The sequence below is a fragment of the Colobus angolensis genome, unplaced genomic scaffold (genome assembly GCF_000951035.1).
Source record: "Colobus angolensis palliatus isolate OR3802 unplaced genomic scaffold, Cang.pa_1.0 Scaffold28, whole genome shotgun sequence".
Taxonomy (NCBI): Eukaryota; Metazoa; Chordata; class Mammalia; order Primates; family Cercopithecidae; genus Colobus; species Colobus angolensis.
Genome location: NW_012116043.1, coordinates 1,093,532 through 1,110,277, shown reverse-complemented (window position 1 = coordinate 1,110,277; position 16,746 = coordinate 1,093,532).

The following is a 16,746-nucleotide window of genomic DNA, read 5'->3' as shown; positions in this document are numbered from 1 at the left end:
GGTGGCGGGCGCCTGTAGTCCCAGCTACTTGAGAGGCTGAGGCAGGAGAATGGCGTGAACCCGGGAGGCGGAGGTTGCAGTGAGCCAAGATTGCACCATGACACTCCATCTTGGATGACAGAGCAAGACTGTCTCCAAAAAACAATAAATAATAAATTAACAAAAATTTTAGTTAAAATGTGATCTGCTTTAACAAAATAAATGAATTATTAAATACAAAATAATGAAGGTGACACAAGGTTATGGGGAAAAGTGGGTGAGCTTCGTATGTGCATGATTGTAGTTTGGGGAGCAATACCAAGGGTAGTGGTGACCCCCCTGCAGCCACAGCAGTGCGCAGGTGTGACTGAGCTCCTTGAAGTTCTGCCTGTCTGGAAGTCCAGGTGTCTCTCCCAAGGTCCTCCTCAAGGAGCTCCTGGCAGGGCTATGTCTAGGCTACATCCAGGGACATCTGTTTTCTGGCTCTGAGATTTCGCTCTCCAGCTTCCTGCTCTGGAAATGCAGTACACAGTGCTGCTCTCAGCTCCACCTGCCAGCCGCTCAGCCTGGTTTCAGCTCAACTGGGAAAAGACGTTTGGATTTATGAGGTTCCGAGAGGACATTTAGAGCCAAAATCTTCATTTGCCAGAGGGCTGTAGTGGAATTATGGAGATGAGCGGTTCTCTCCTGGGAAAGAGTAAGTCGCTTAGCAGAGGAATTTCCAAAGGTCTGACAGTGTCCAGTGCATGAGGGAGATGTTGCTTTCCATGCACACGGAGAGGGGCGGCAGGTGAGTAACTTGTCCTCTGCTAGCTAACTTCATGGTCACACGCTTCCTCCGAGACTATTTGATCTCCAGGAAGCTGGTGGAGGAGGCTGCCTGTTATTTTCTCACCTTACCTACCTTATGACTCTGGGCAAATCACACCTTTTCTTTGGGCCTCAAGTCCTCATGATATAAAATGGAAAAGTTGATTAGATGAGTCCTTTTTCTTTCTTTTGTTGTTCCTGTATTTTCTTTCACTTTTCTTCTGACTCTTTCTCTCACTCACTTTTATACTCCCACCCTCTGTGTCTCCATTTTCCTCTCTCCCTCTCTCTCTCTCCCTCTATCTGTCATCATCATCATCTATCTATATCTATCTATATCTATCATCACATCTATCTATCTATATCTATCATCATCATCTATCTGTCTATATCTATCTATCTATTATCATCTATCTGTCTCTATCTATCTATCTATCTATCTATCTATCTATCTATCTATCTATCTATCCATCTATCTATCCATCTATCTGTCTAGTTTAGGGGTCTGGGCCAGAGAGGGCTCTGCAGGTAGCATTTGCCATTCTTGAAACCTGCACCAGGAGCTGACCTTGTGTGTTCTGTGAGTCACACTAGGAGGTTGCAGCCTTCTCAGGAGTGGTCTGTGACGTACTCTTCCTGCCCTGCGGTCTGCAGCCTTCTCAGAGCAGCACTCTATGGAGATGAAAGCCCTATGAGGCCAAAGGAACCCAGATAAAACCTCAGCTGATCCCTGTAATTTTCTAAATTGCAGGTCAGGTGGTTCTTCCTTTTAGGGATCTTTAAATCCCATCAGGCTTCTCAGTTCATACGATCCGTTGGAGAATTTGCTGGCAGAGCCTGGGGGGAAGAGGAGGCTGTGCACTTTGCACAGTGTCTTTACAGTTTTGATAAGATTAGAGTTTACCAATATGTAATAAGTTTCCATGCCTGGCGGCTTATTTGGATGATTTTAGGTGACACATAGGAAAGTGAATTCTTGTATGTAGCTGGAAGTCTATGTGTGTGCAAGGCAAAGTCTAGAGGTAGGCAAGCAAGTCATTAGGGTACAAAATTACAAATGGTTGCCACGTCCCATATGTATAACCCTGAGAATGAGTAGAATGAGCGTTCCCTTAGATCCTGAGCCATGGCCCTCACCCTGCCTTACCCTGTGCATGTGTGTGTCCATGTATGTGCGTAAGTGTATATGCATGTGTGTGCATGTGTGAACATGTGTGTGTGTGCATTTGTGTGCATGTGCATGCATGTATGTGTGCCAGTGTGTGTCTGAATGTATGTGTCTTCATGTGTGTGCATTGTGTCTGTGTGTGTGTGTCTGTGTATGTGTGTGCATGTGTGTGCCCCTCACTGACATAACTAAGTAGCTATTCCAGCTGTATGAAGTCCATAACTAGGACATCAGCAGTTTGTGAATACTACTCTTATTAGGAAGGTGAAAGACCAGAGTCTTTTTTTTTTTTTTTTTTGAGATGAAGTCTTGCTCTGTCGCCCAGGCTGGGGTGCAGTGGCCAGATCTCAGCTCACTGCAAGCTCCGCCTCCTGGGTTTACGCCATTCTCCTGCCTCAGCCTCCCAAGAAGCTGGGACTACAGGGGCCCGCCATCTCGCCCGGCTAGTTTTTTGTATTTTTTAGTAGAGACGGGGTTTCACCGTGTAGATCAGGATGGTCTCGATCTCCTGACCTCGTGATCCACCCGTCTCGGCCTCCCAAAGTGCTGGGATTACAGGCTTGAGCCACCGCGCCCGGCCCAGAGTCTTAATTTAAAGAAAATTATTAAGTAATAACATCTGAAGACTTCTTAGGCAGAGAAAACCATGGATGCACCGTGAGGGGTTTGGGAAGCAATAAGCCAGGTGGCATGTTTCCTGCAGACTCAAAGGATAGTGCAGCCTCCCTGGCACTATGGTGTATTTTTTTTTTCAGTAACAGACTCCTCTCAAATCCCAAATCACAGGAATTATGTTACTCAAAAATAGCCCTACAGTGCCGTCCCACTGTGCCTGAGAAGGTTGGAGCGTTCTTTCTTAAAGGCAGGAGGAGAGATGAATGTGTCAAAGGATGTTGTGTTTTTCTCTCAAGTACATCTGTTCTAGTTGAAAACAAAAACCTTCCTCCCCTGGCAGTGCAACTTCAAATACAGGTTATTTCCTTATAAGCTCTACATTTAAATGATCTTCAACCACCCCAGACTTTTGAATTGGTAACTGAAAACTAAAGAGGCAGCATTTTGGTTGGAGGTGAGAGGACTTAAGATTACGGCTCAGATCACTTTCATCTGCAGCAGTGATGTGATTCTTGAGATTCATGCTGAAAATGGTAGCAGAAACGTGCACATCTGCTGTTGAAACTGTGTCCTTTTCATTTTAGAGAAAGACTGGGGAAAAAACAAGAGATTACTACATCCCTTTGTGGAGGGTACACTAGAGAAATTGTATCAGGCAAGATAAAGGGCAGAAAGTTACTTTCCAAGCTCTAGTTCAAGCACAAGAATCCATTGCACTTGAGTAGAATTATGATTTAGAGAGCGTAAGATAGCGTAGATTTTTTCTGATGCTTAATATTTTCCTTGAAATAAGAAATAGCATGGGACAGGTACTGGAAAGGCATCAAAGAGATGGGGACCCAGAAAAGTATTAAGATACCAGGCAGTTCGGAAAATTACAGACACCTGGAGTCACATAAAAAATTGCTAGCAATCTGCTGTCTCGTTTCCGCTATCAAAAGAACATCAGGATCTTTGGCTGAAGCTTGTTTCAGGTACTTGAAAACCCATTACAATTGGAAGTGTAAAGACTGTACAATCGAGATTTTTATCCAAGCTGACAAATTTAGTGTATGTATTTATCATTAGGGGGCTCATACATATAGTAGTGTTTTCCAAAATGCTCCTTTTACCACGTATGTGAACGTTTCCAAAATGTTTCTCTTACAACTCCTTAGTTGGCAACTGACTTACCTCTTGTTTTCTCCACTGCCGCTCCTATGGCAAGAAAGGCTAGTGTTAAATTGCTTCAGGTTTCTTGACTGTCTTATTCTGGGCTTCATCGAGCTCAAGAAACACAGCATCCATATTGTGGTTTGTCTTGGCTTATTAATAGCATATATATATTTTCCCTGCAATAAAAGACTACTCAGGCTCAAATCGATAGTTTATTATTCTTACGGGCTAAGGTTGCCTGCTGATAGACATCAGAGCCAGGGTGTCTGGGATATTTTTGGCATTTGCTCAGATGCTACCTCATGGTCACAAGATGGCTGCAGTGTGCACATTGTGTCTCTGCAACCCCAACGGAAGACTGATCAAAAAGCAGTGTCTAAAGGGCCTTTCTCACACCAAGCTCCCACTTAAATGAGTTATAGAATACAATTCCCAAAACAGAGCTTAGCACATGGTAAATGCTTTAAAGTATGACTTATTATAGTCACACAAATAAATATGAGTGTTTATGCCTACACACGTTTTAGCTAACCTTTAAACTTTAATGTTTTCAGAAATGTAAACGCTACAAATTTCTAAAAACTATCATTTCAAACTTACTCTTTTACATTCCTAGCACACTTATTTAGTTTTGTAAATTTTGGAGTCACTTCCCAATTTTAGCATTTTATTTTAGTCAACATTCACTTTCTTAAATCAGATGAAGTGTGTGTGTGTGTATGTGTGTGTCCATGTGTAAATGCACGTGCGTGAGAGATTGTATAGCCATATACAGACTTTATCTACCCCTGGAAAGAGAAAAGCCTTCCAGGAACCTGGGTCTCTCACATTACCTGTGTCAGGGAGAGATTATGTGTTGTTTTATGTTCTTTTTTTTTTTTTTCTGCATAAGATACTGATCAATCACAAGTTATTAGCTGAAGAAGATGAAAGTCAGAAAAGGCTGCCTTGATGGGATTCACTCATTTATTCAAGAGATATTTATTGAGCACCTATTATGCAGCAGGCACCAGACCAGACACTGTGGACACAGCATTGATGCAGGCAGGTGGATCCTCCACCCTCCTGGCCCTTGCTGGCTGGTGTGGGAAGCACACACAGGCAGACAGTTCAAACTATGCACAAGAACGTTTCATTGATTGAGAAGTATTTTGTAACTCAGCTCAGGGCAGGCTGCTCTCAGCTTGCAAAGAATATACGAGAGACAATGTGTGGTGAAGGAAAAGCAGCTTGATTATTCAAATGCCAGCAGTTGAGGAGAATGGCCAGACTTAAGTCTCAAGGAACCATCTCAACTCTTTCAGCTGAGTGAGGGGGTTTAAGAAGAGACACTTGGGCCAGGCCCGGTGGCTCATGCCTGTAATCCCAGCATTTTGGGACGCCGTGGCGGGCAGATCATGAGCTCAGGAGATCGAGACCATCTTGGCTAACACAGTGAAACCCCATCTCTACTTAAAAAAAAATACAAAAAATTAGCCAGGCGTGCTGGCGGGCACCTGTAGTCCCAGCTACTCGGGAGGCTGAGGCAGGAGAGTGGTGTGACGCCGGGAGGTGTGGTTTGCAGTCAGCCAAGATTGCACCACTGCACTCCAGCCTGGGTGACAGAGCAAGACTCTGTCTCAAAAAAAAAAAGACAGCCTTCGTGTGGGAGGCATGCAGGAGTGGTGCAGAATGCTGGGTCTTGTTTCAATGGCTGTCGGGAGTAATCACTCGTCCAGAGGTCCGGTTAGTTATCACCTTGACCTAGGCCTGGTGGTGGTGGACTAATTGTTCATGTGTCGGGGGGGATCCTGTGTAAGGGGATCCTGCAGCTGGATTTCTAGGCCTGGTTTGTTTCAAAATTAGCCCCTAGAATTTCTAAGCAAGCACATAAGACAAATGAGCACAGTGCAAGGGAATGGCTGGTGGGAAAGACAGGGAAATCAAGGCTTCCAAAGTGCATTTCAAGGCTGTTAAACACAGTGAGTTCTAAGTTTGTCTTCAAAGAATCAGCTTGTCAGTACGTTCCATTCTTTGTTCTCCATTTTAAAGTTTAACTTCCTTGTTCGCTTCATCTCCTTGCCCCTAGTTTCAGTAAACAACCTTCCTGGAAGTTCTAATCAGTAGTTCACACCTGTTCGCCTGGTCACTTGCTCTGACCTGAGTCACTTTTAGTCACCTTCCGTAACCGTCTTTCCTGCTGAAACTGCTCACCCCGCCACTCTGGCTCATACCCCTGCTCTCTTTAAAGTAGCCAATTGGAATTAGCTGAGACTATGTGGCCCAACCCCAGCCAATAGGGCAATGACACAGCAGTAGGGGCTACCTGTGTCAGGGATGAGAACCCCTTGCCCTCCCTTATTCAGGTGTACTCTCGCCATTGCTCCATGCGAGATGCACCCTTCTACAGAAGTAAAATTGTCTTGCTGAGAAAATTTATGTTCCAGTGCTATTTTTTTTGCGGCACCAAACATTTATTTTCAACAAGGTTATAGTCTGAGATTAAGAAAGAAAGCGGGGAAAAAACCTCTAAGATGCATTTCAAGGCTGGGATACTGGGTTACACTGTGAAGGAAATAAGCAAGGTTGAGGGAGAGAGCATGACAGGGTGGATACTGTTTCACGTGGGCGGCTCAGGAGAGCTTATCTGTTGGGTGATGTCTGTGCAATGATCTAAGTGGGGCAGTGATGTCAAAAGGAGTGGCCCAGGACCATTTATAAAAGGTCCCTGTCAAAGTGGTCTGCAGTCAGATATAAGCTGTGGACTCTGGTTCCTGAGAATGACCAAGGTCAATTTATGAACGCTGTGAGCCCCGACAATTGAGACAGGCCTCAGTTATTTTAGAAAGTTTACTTTGCCAAGGTTGAAGATATACCCATGACACAGCCTCAGGAGGTCCTGACAACACATGCCCAAGGCGATCACAGCACGGCTTGGTTTTATACCTTTTAGGGAGACAGGAGATATCAACTAATGTGTGAAAAATGAACATTGGTTTGGTGGGACAACTCCAAGCAGGGAGGGGGCCTCCAGGTCGTGGGTAGGTGAGAGACAAGTGGTTGCATTCTTCTGAGTTTCTGATTAGCCTTTCCTAAGGAGGAGGTCAGATATGCATTTATCTCAGTGAGCAGAGGCAGGGCTGAATAGAATGGGAGGCAGGTTTGCCCTAAGCAATTCTCAGCTTGACTTTTTCTTTCAGTTTAGTGATTACAGGGCCCAAGATGTTTTCCTTTTACAATGAGATAGGTGGCAAATGACTGATTCTGTCTGATATTACGGTCCAATCACCTCCCCTTTCTATTCTTTGGAGAGAAAATGTTATCAGCCTTTTTACCAGTGCTTTTCTTATCTCACTGAATTTGGCACCGGAGGCTGTCAAAGGACCAGGGACCTGCTAGGTGACCTGGGGGCATGTGTTTCTTTATTTTTGCTCTGCTTTGCTGCAGGTAACTCGGTGGTCAGTGCTATTCTCTCCCCCTCTCAAGAAACCTGACAGGATAATCTAGAGTTGAAAAAAAACTGATGTTTTCTACAAAGTCTGTGATGTTGACAGAACTAGACAATCTGACCTGAGGCAGAACTAACATTCAGAAAATAAACAAGATTTAAGTATTTACAAGGGGATTTCATCAACCAGTTGGATTCTAGCTTGTTTGAGAATGTGAGTTGGAATGTTAAGATATTATTGTCTGCAAAAGTCTCTAAGATCTTCTGGTCAATCACATTCACTGCTATACTAAATTTTTGAAGTCAGACCTTTGTGGCATGGGGAAGTGAAAATACAAATAATAAACCCAATAGTCAGGGAAAACTCCATATATTTCCACAGTCCGGATGGTGGTCAATGATTTATCAAAGTGCTTGGAGGATTGTCAAAAGGATTTTGTATTGTTTTGTGGTTTTGGTTTGATTTTTAATGTTTTTAGCAGCATATCATTCCATATAAATTTCATATCTAAAGATGATGAAAAGGGGAAGGATGCTTTAGTTGTCTTTGCAGAAAGTGATGATTAGAGGAGCCAGAATTTTTGTGTCTAAGGCACTTTGTTGTTAAAAGAACTTGGTGCTAACATTAAGTTATTGTAGACACCAAAAAAAATCAATTACTTCAGCTACTGATTGACCCATTTGTAGATTTATCCATCCATCAACTCATACAGCCAATTATCCATTCATCCACCCAGCTATCCATCCATCTATCCACTTATGCACCCATTCACCTATGCATCTACCCATGTATTCACCCACCTATGCATCCATCCATCCATGCATCCACCTATGTGTCCATCCCTCCATACATTCATACACCCATGCATCCACCTACCCATCCACCTACACATCCATCTACCCATGAGTCAACCTTTCCATACATTCAACAATGAATCCATTCACCCATGCATTCATCCACCCATGTAGCCACCTATGAATCCACCCATCCATTCATCAATGCATGCATCATTTGCTAAATCTGAAGTACCTATTCTCTGCTAGACACTGTGTTAAGGGATGAAATCACAACAGTAAACAAGAGGGAGAGGGTTTGTAACCTTAGGTCTCCTCTAGAGGAGGAGGCAGAAAATGTGTAAGACAAAATATAAGTGAATAATATAATTTTAGACAGTGATACTCTGAAGAAAATATATATTTTCTATATATATATATACACACACACACATACATTTTTATGCTTTATACACACACACACACATATATATACCCAGGTGTGTGTGTGTGTGTGTGTGTGTGTATATATATATATATATATATATTAGACAATATTAGTTTGCCAAGGGAGGGTAAGTAAGTTTCAGGAAAGGCCTCTCTGGGAGGTAATAAAATCAAGACCCAAATGGAGAAAATCAGCCATGCTATATCCTGGAAGACAGTCCTGCAGGCAGTGGACCCAGCCAGGGAAACATCCTGCAATATGTACATCTGCAGTGTGTGAGGACCCAGGCAGGCCAAGGTGGCTGAGGCAGAAGAAGGGAGGGGGTGCATGTAGCAGAGAGGTAGGCAGGAGCAGATCATCAGGAGCCTTCTGGTCATGAACGTGGGTTCACACCAACCAAAGGAGCTTCTAGGAAACAGCCTCATGGAGAACATAGCAATAACATTGTCCTTCTACATGGCATTGTTTTCCGGAAGAAAAAGCAGTGTGCACAAGGATGTGTGCATATGTGTGCGTGTACTGGCATTGCCTAGGACTGGGCCAGTGACCCAGTACTAGTTTGCAGGGGCAGATGTGAACGTACTTTCTGAAGGCATGTACCAAGCTTTGAATATAACACCTGCTCTTCTTATGATAAGCTATAATGTTTTCAAGACCTATTGACTTAGCTTTAGCTGGGACAACAGAATACAGCCTGGTCCATGTTGTGATAATCATGACCCCAGATGGCTCTCAGCTCTGGATATGCCCATTTATAAAGAAAGGTGCCAGCTTGGGAACTCATTTCTTGGATCATGGGAAGCAAGAAGACAGGGTCAGCCCTCCAAGCTCTGAATTTTGTATTTCAGATGCTGAACATAGCAGCTCTGCCCAGGCTTGCCTCATGGTAGCTATGGTGGAAGAAGACACGTGCCTAACTAAGGATGTGCAAGTGAGAGAGTCTTTGAAGAATCAGCTGATGGGACAGAGAAGTATGGATCAGGGGGCTGTAGAGGATGATTTTTTATTCTTCTTTACAATTTCCTATATTTTTTAACTCTTTTTTTTTTTTTTAGAATCTGGGGGGACATGTGCAGATTTGTTAGAAAGGCATACTGTGTGATGCTGAGGTTTGAGATATGATGGAACCCATCACCCAGATAGAAAGCATAGTACCCAATGGGGAGTCTTTTGCTCCTTGTTCCCTCTCCTCTCTCCCCTCTTCAGTGTCCCCAGTGTCTATCGGGAACAAGTGAACCCAATGTTTAGTTCTCATGTACAGGTGAGAACATGCAGTATTTGGTCTTCCGTTTCTGCATCAGTTCACTTAGGATAATGGCCTCCAGCTGCATCCAGGTTGCTGGAAAGAATATGATTTCATTAGTTTTTATGGCTGTATAGTATTCCATGGTAATATGATTTGGATCTGTGTCTCTTCCCAAATCTCATGTCGAATTGTATTCCCCAGTGTTGCAAGTGGAGCCTGATGGGAGGTGATTGGATCATGGAGGCAGTTGCTCATGAATGGTTTAGCACTATCCCCTTGGTGCTGTTCTTGTGATAGTGAGTTCTCATGAGATTCAGTTGTTTAAAAGTGTGTGGCACCTCCCCACTACCGTTCCCCCTGTTTCAACCATGTGAAGTGCTGGCTCACCCTTCACCTTCTGCTATCTCTCCTGAGGCCTCCCTGGAAACCAAGCAGGGGCCAGCATCATGCTTCCTGTACAGCCTGCAGAACTGTGAGCCAATTAAACCTCTTTTCTTTATAAATTACCAAGTCTCGAGTATTTCTTTATAGCAATGTGAGAACAGACTAATACACATGGTGTACATATAGGATATTTTAATGCAATCCATGATTGATGGGTACCTGGATTAATTCCATGTCTCTGCTATTGTGAATAGCAGAGACCTACAGGTGCATGTGTCTTTTTGCAAGAATGATTTATTTTTCTTTGGGTATATACCTAGTAATGGGATTGCTGGGTTGAATGATAGTTCAACTCTTAGTTCTTTCAGAAATCTCCAAACTGCTTTCCACAGTGGCTGGACTAATGTACATTCCAACCAACAGTGTATGGGTCCACTTTTATCCACACCCTTACTAACATCTGTCCTTCTTTGACTTTTTAACAAAAGCTATTCTGATTGGTGTGAAATGCTAGCTCACTGTGGTTTTTGAGAAGTGTCTGTTCGTGTCTTCTGCCCATTTTTTAATAGGGTCATTTGTTTTTTGCTTTTTGAATTTTATCCACACCTTCACCAACATCTGCTATTTTTATAGATTCTGGATATTAGACTTTGTAAGATGCATAGTTTGTAAAAATTTCTCCCATTCTGTAGGTTGTCTGTTTACTCCCTTGTTTATCTTGCTTTGTATAAGTTCTTTGGTTTAATTAGGTATCACTTAACATTTTTGTTTCTGTTGCAATTGCTTTTAAGGACTTCAGTCATAAACTATTTGTCAAGGCCAATACTGAGATGGATATTTCCTAGGTTTTCTTCTAAGATTTTTACAGTTTAACATCTGAAATTTAAGTTTTAATTCATCTTGAGATAATTTTTGCATATGGTAATAAGTAAGAGTCCAGTTTGACTCTTGTACATATGGCTAGCCAGCTATCCCAGTATCGTTTATTGAATAGGGAGTCTTTTCCCCATTGCGTATTTTTGTCAAGTCAAAGATCAGATGGTTGTAGGCATGCAGCTTTATTTCTAGTGGGTTCTTTATCCTGGTCCATTGGTCTATCTGTCTGTTTTTGTACTAGTATCGTGCTGTTTTGGTTACTGTAGCCTTATGTTATAGTTTGAAGTCGAGTAATGTAGAACTTCTGGCTTTGTTCTTTTTACTTAGCATTGTTTTGACTATTTGGGCTCTTTTTTGGTTCCATTTGAATGTTAGCACATTTTTCTAATTCTTTGAAAAAAAAAACACTGATAATTTGATAGGAATGGTGTTGAATATGTAAATTACTTTCAGCAGTACATCATTTTAATAATATTGATTCTTCCAGTCCATGAACATGGAACGTTTTTTCATTTATTTGTGTCTTCTGTTGATTTCTTTCAGCAGTGTTCTGTAGTTCTTCTGACATAGATCTTTTACCTCCTTGGTTAGCTATAGTCCTACGTATTTTGTTATTTTTCTGGGTATTGTAACTGCGATTGTGTTCTTGATTTGTCTCTCATCTTAAACAATTGGTTCCCATGGTATTTGGAGACATTGGAAACAATATGGAGCCCATCAGAAGCTAAATCTTAGCCTTAACACTCTCTGGCCAGGATAATCCCAGAGGCTGATTGGCTTTAGGTCTGAATTCCAGGCTCTACTGCAGGGGCTGGTCAGTGGTGGGAAGCCCCTGACACTGAAGGGAGTCAGAGCAAATTGCGGGGCAGGGCTTGTCTAACCTGACCATAGTCATCTAGGTGTAGACAGTGTCCCCATCCTGAAATAATAAGCTACACTGTCGTTTTTCTCTCTGTCTCTATCAGCATTTTCAGCACCACTGTTGAAATCTATTTCCAAATTCCATCAGGATAAATGAACATAGAGGTTAGATTCATGATCAACCTAAATGCTCATAAATGACAGATTAGAAAAGGAAAACGTGGTACATATACACCATGGAATCCTATACAACCGTAAAAAGAATGAAATCATGTCTTTGCAGGAAAATGGATGGAGCTGGAAGCCATTATCCTTAGCAAACTGACACAGAAACAGAAAACCAAATACCACATGTTCTCACTTGTAAGTGGAAGTTAAATAATGAGATCTCATGAACATAAAGGGAACAACAGGCACTGGTATCTACTTGAGGGTGGAGTGTAGGAGGAGGCCGAGAAGAAACAGAGAGAGCTGTCGGGTACTGGGCTTAATACCTGGGTGATGAAATAATCTGTACAACAACCCCGGTTAACAGGAGCTCACCTATGTAATAAACCTTTGCATATACTCCCAAACCTAAAATAAAAGTTAGGATACAATAAATAAAAAATTTTTAAAAGAGACTAGATTCACTAAGGGTGACCGAGAGATTCCAGAGCATCACACAGCTTAAATTCCCTGATACAGTGACTTCATCTCGTTTCTTCAGGTACATTTTACTTGCCTTTTCAATGCAGAAAACAGCTCCTTAAATTGAAGTATCAAGGGAGGGAAATGTAATTCTTTTTCTTGATCTCTGGTAGCAGGATAAGTTTAACTCAGATATTTACAACTGCCTTTCTACTCCTCCCCTTTTAAATGAAATTTAGTGTTTATGTCTATGAGCCTCAAATCTCACATTGTAAAAGCATCTAATTGATATTTTAAAGTGATCTAATGGACAGGAAATCGCTAAGCGTTATTTGCTAATCCACTCTCATCTAACCATAAATATTCTTATTTTCCTTCTCCCCAGGAGCTGGCAGAGTTAATATTCCTATAATTAAACACTGTTTAGTAATTGTCTATCTCTATATAAAGTACTAATGGAATGTTGTAAAGTAGGTCTCTCAAACTAGAATTTTTTTTTGACCACTGAATCCCAGGGGTGGAATATATTAGAGATGTGTGTATAATTGGCAGCGTTTGAGGGAAGATAATTCCTATGTGGAAAAAGAGAGGTTGACAATGCTTTTCTCTCGTAGGCATAGAAAAACATCATCACCTGGGATAGATCATTTGAAAGCAAAATTGAAACTTTATGATGCCCTGAAAAAGGGTGTCAAATTTCAGTCAGACAAGAGGAACACAGTTTTCAGATCGTTGCACAGCATGCTGACTATAGTTAATAAGAATATATGTTTCAAAATTGCTAAGTGTGTACATTTCAAATTTTCTCATCACAAAAAATGATATGAGGTGTTGGATATATTAATCAATTTAATTATTCCACAAGGTATACATATATCAAAACATTACACTTTACCCCATAAATATATGCAGTTGTTATTTGTCAAATGACAATGTTAAACAAAGGCCCTGTGTGTGGGGTCATTGAATACTATGATTCCAAAGTACAGATAAGGAGTCACAGATGATGAAATACTGTTTTGCAATGTAATAGTTTTTGTAGAAAAAAAAAAAAAGAAAAAGAAAAAAAGAAACTATTGTTCTAAATTGATAAGATATTTATTAAAATACAAGAAAGATTGAAGTTTTCTCTTAATTATGTTGAGTGCTATAGAATTTGCTTTTGGTTTTTCTAGAAGTAGAATAGTCAAGGACTTTTTACTTCCTGTCTTGCTTTATGTAGCCATGCAGGAGTCCACTTGTGTAATTGAAGGCATAGATCACAAAACAATAGAGCTGAATGTCTTATAATACGGAAGAAATACCTTTGGAGACACCAGTTTTATGTATAGGTTTGGAATCCTGAAATGCTATTCATAAGTGTCGGACTGCACATCAGAATGGTTTTTATTATAATAATTTAGTAGACTGCCTGACTTATTTGCCTGAAGAAAGGCATGGAGAAAAACTTGTGAAATAAAGTAACAATAAACTCAAATTAAAATCCTATCATAAGCTTAAAATTCACATTTTTTAATTGAAGGATGAGAAGGATAGATATTCACAAGCTCTGCTCTGACACCACTGTGTGTCCTTGGAGGATTCACGTGGAGAAAATTACTAGAAAGAGGAAAGTATGTTTTACAGAATTCTATTTCTTGCTACCTTTTGTCAGCCTTCTCTGACACATAGTAATTACAAAGGTTTTAAGGGGAAAAGAGATGCATTATTATTTTCTCTTTCCTGTCACACTTTCCCATAAGGACATAAAGCCTTTATTTTGTTATATTTGCATTTACATGGAAGTTTTGAAACTAGCCAACCTATTTTGAGTGTGGGGTCGAATTTTGCAGGTCCATGTTCAAGGACCCCAAGAGGCATTCAGAACTTGTCCTTCCAAACCAGTGTCTTCATCCTCCCCCATTCCCTAAACTCACTTGACAGTTAAGCAAGACCACCCCGTTTAGCCTATGAGAGTTTCCCAATAGTTTAGCGTGTATTAAGTAATCCATGCACCTTCTCTGTTTCATGCATTGTAGGAGGATTCCACACACAAAATAAAATTAGGTCCCTTCCTTGCACACAAGGAGATCTCAGTACAGCATAGAGACCAGTGTCTCTTATGCTGCACTTATGCTGCAAATCAGATGAGAACATTATTAAGGAAGCTGCTCACCTGCCTAGGACAGAAGACGTGTTTTTGTTTTTAAGATAGAATCTCAGTCTCTCACTCATCCCGACGTGCAATCACTGCTCACTGCAGCCTCAAGCTCTGGGGCTCAGGTGATTCTCCCACCTCAGCCTCTTGAGGAGGAGGTGGGACTACAGGTGCATGCCACCATGTCTGGAAAATATTTTGCATTTTCTTCTGTAGAGATGGGGTTTCACCTTGTTGCCCAGGCTGGTATCAAACTCCTGGGCTCAAGTGATCCACCTGCCTCGGCCTCCCAAAGTCCTGAGATTACAGGCATGAGCCATCACGCCCAGCCTTGAAGTTTTGAAGAAGTAGAAATTTTCCAGGAATAAATATGGGGTAAAAGTAAGAAACCTGCATATGGAGCAGCTGCCATATGCCAGGCAATTTTCTCAATTATTTATGTGTTAACTAGTCCTCAAAACAGAATGAGCTGTAAGTACTGTTTTGGTTGTTGCTGCTTGTTAGTTTTATTTTATTTTATAGTGGTAAGAACAATTGATATGAAATCTATTGTCTTAACACATTTTTAAGTGTATGATAATGTGTTGTTAACTGTAAGCACCACGTTGCCCAACAGATCTCTAGGGCTTAGTCATCTCACTGAATTCAACTTCATGCCTCTGGATTAGTAACTCCCCATTTCTGCCTCCTCCCAGCCCCTGACAGCCTCCATTTCATTGTTTGATTCTACGAATGTGACTATTTTAGATATCTCATATAAGTGGAATTATGTGATATTTGTCCCTCCATTATTGACTTACTTTGCTTACTCTAATGTTCTCCAGTTCACCTATGTTGTTACAAACATCAATATTTCCTTTCTTCTTAAAGATTAAATCCTATTCCATTGTATGAATGTAGCACACTTTCTTTATTCAGTCATCAGCTGTCTGACACTTAGGTTGTTTCTGCATCTTGACTATTGTTAATAGTGCTGCAGTGAACATCCAACATGGGGAGGCTAATATCTTTTTGAGATCCCAAGTTCTATCCTTTTGTATAAACACCCAGAAGTGGGATTGCTGGACCACATGGTAGTTCTGTTTCTAAAGTATTGAGGAACTTGGATGTTATTTTCCATAGAGACCTCCCTATTTTTCATTCCTGCCAGCTGTGTGCGAAAGTTGCAATTTCTCCACACCCTCACCAGCTCATGCCACCACACACACACACACACACACACACACACACCCCTATCTATCTGCCCATCTGTTCATATCTATATGCATATATAGATTAGCCATCCTAACAGGTATGAGATGATACCTCGTTGTAGTTTTGATTTGCATTTCTCCAATAATCTTCCCATACACCTGTTGGCTGTGTGTATGCCTTGTTTGAAGAAATGTCTATTCATGTCCTTGGCTCATTTTTAAAAATCAGGTCGTTAGTTTGTTTCAGTTAGTTGACTTGGTTGTTTTTGCTATTAATAATTATCTCAAGCTTCTAGGCAAGTAGCCAAGGCTCTCACTGCTCATTTTAGTCAGCAGCACCTGCCAATTCACAGTAACCACACAGAAGGGTTAATTCATGTTTCAAACTCATTATTCATCTCTTGGATTTTAATAGTTTTATACTTTTTCTCCAGAGTATTCATCTCAATAGAGCTAGCTAATCAGGTTTAGGTTTTAATTAAACAGCTGTCATTTGCTTGCTAGCTCTGTGGCAACTTGATGTTAGATTAAATTTTGATTTAGCCTAGGCTGGATAAAAAGTATCTTTTAAACAACAAAGAACCACTGTTAGCAGGTTACAGTTGTAATTAAGCAGAGGCTGACTGAAATACAGATAGATTCACACACAGGGGAATGATTAGGGATAAACACATAAAATCATTATTCAGTCTTGCAGCCTGATTGTGGGAATAAGCTTAGGGCAGAAGAGGACAAAATATTTTAACTACTATACCTTCAATGTTTTTCTCCCGTTCTCCTTGTCTAGTCCCCTCTCCTCTTCTGAAAATCAATTTACGTATACATCAGGATGCTTGAAGTTACCCTTCAGCTCACTGATGCTCTCCTCGTCCGCCTCCTCCCTCCTTGTCTTCCTCCTCCTCCTTCTCCTGCTTCTGTCCTCCTCATCCTTCTCCTCCTCCTTCTCCTCCTCCCCCTCCTTCTCCTTCTCCTCCTTCTTCTCCTTCTGTCCTCCTTCTCCTTCCCCTCCTTCTGTCCTCATCCTCCTTCTCCTCCTCTTACTC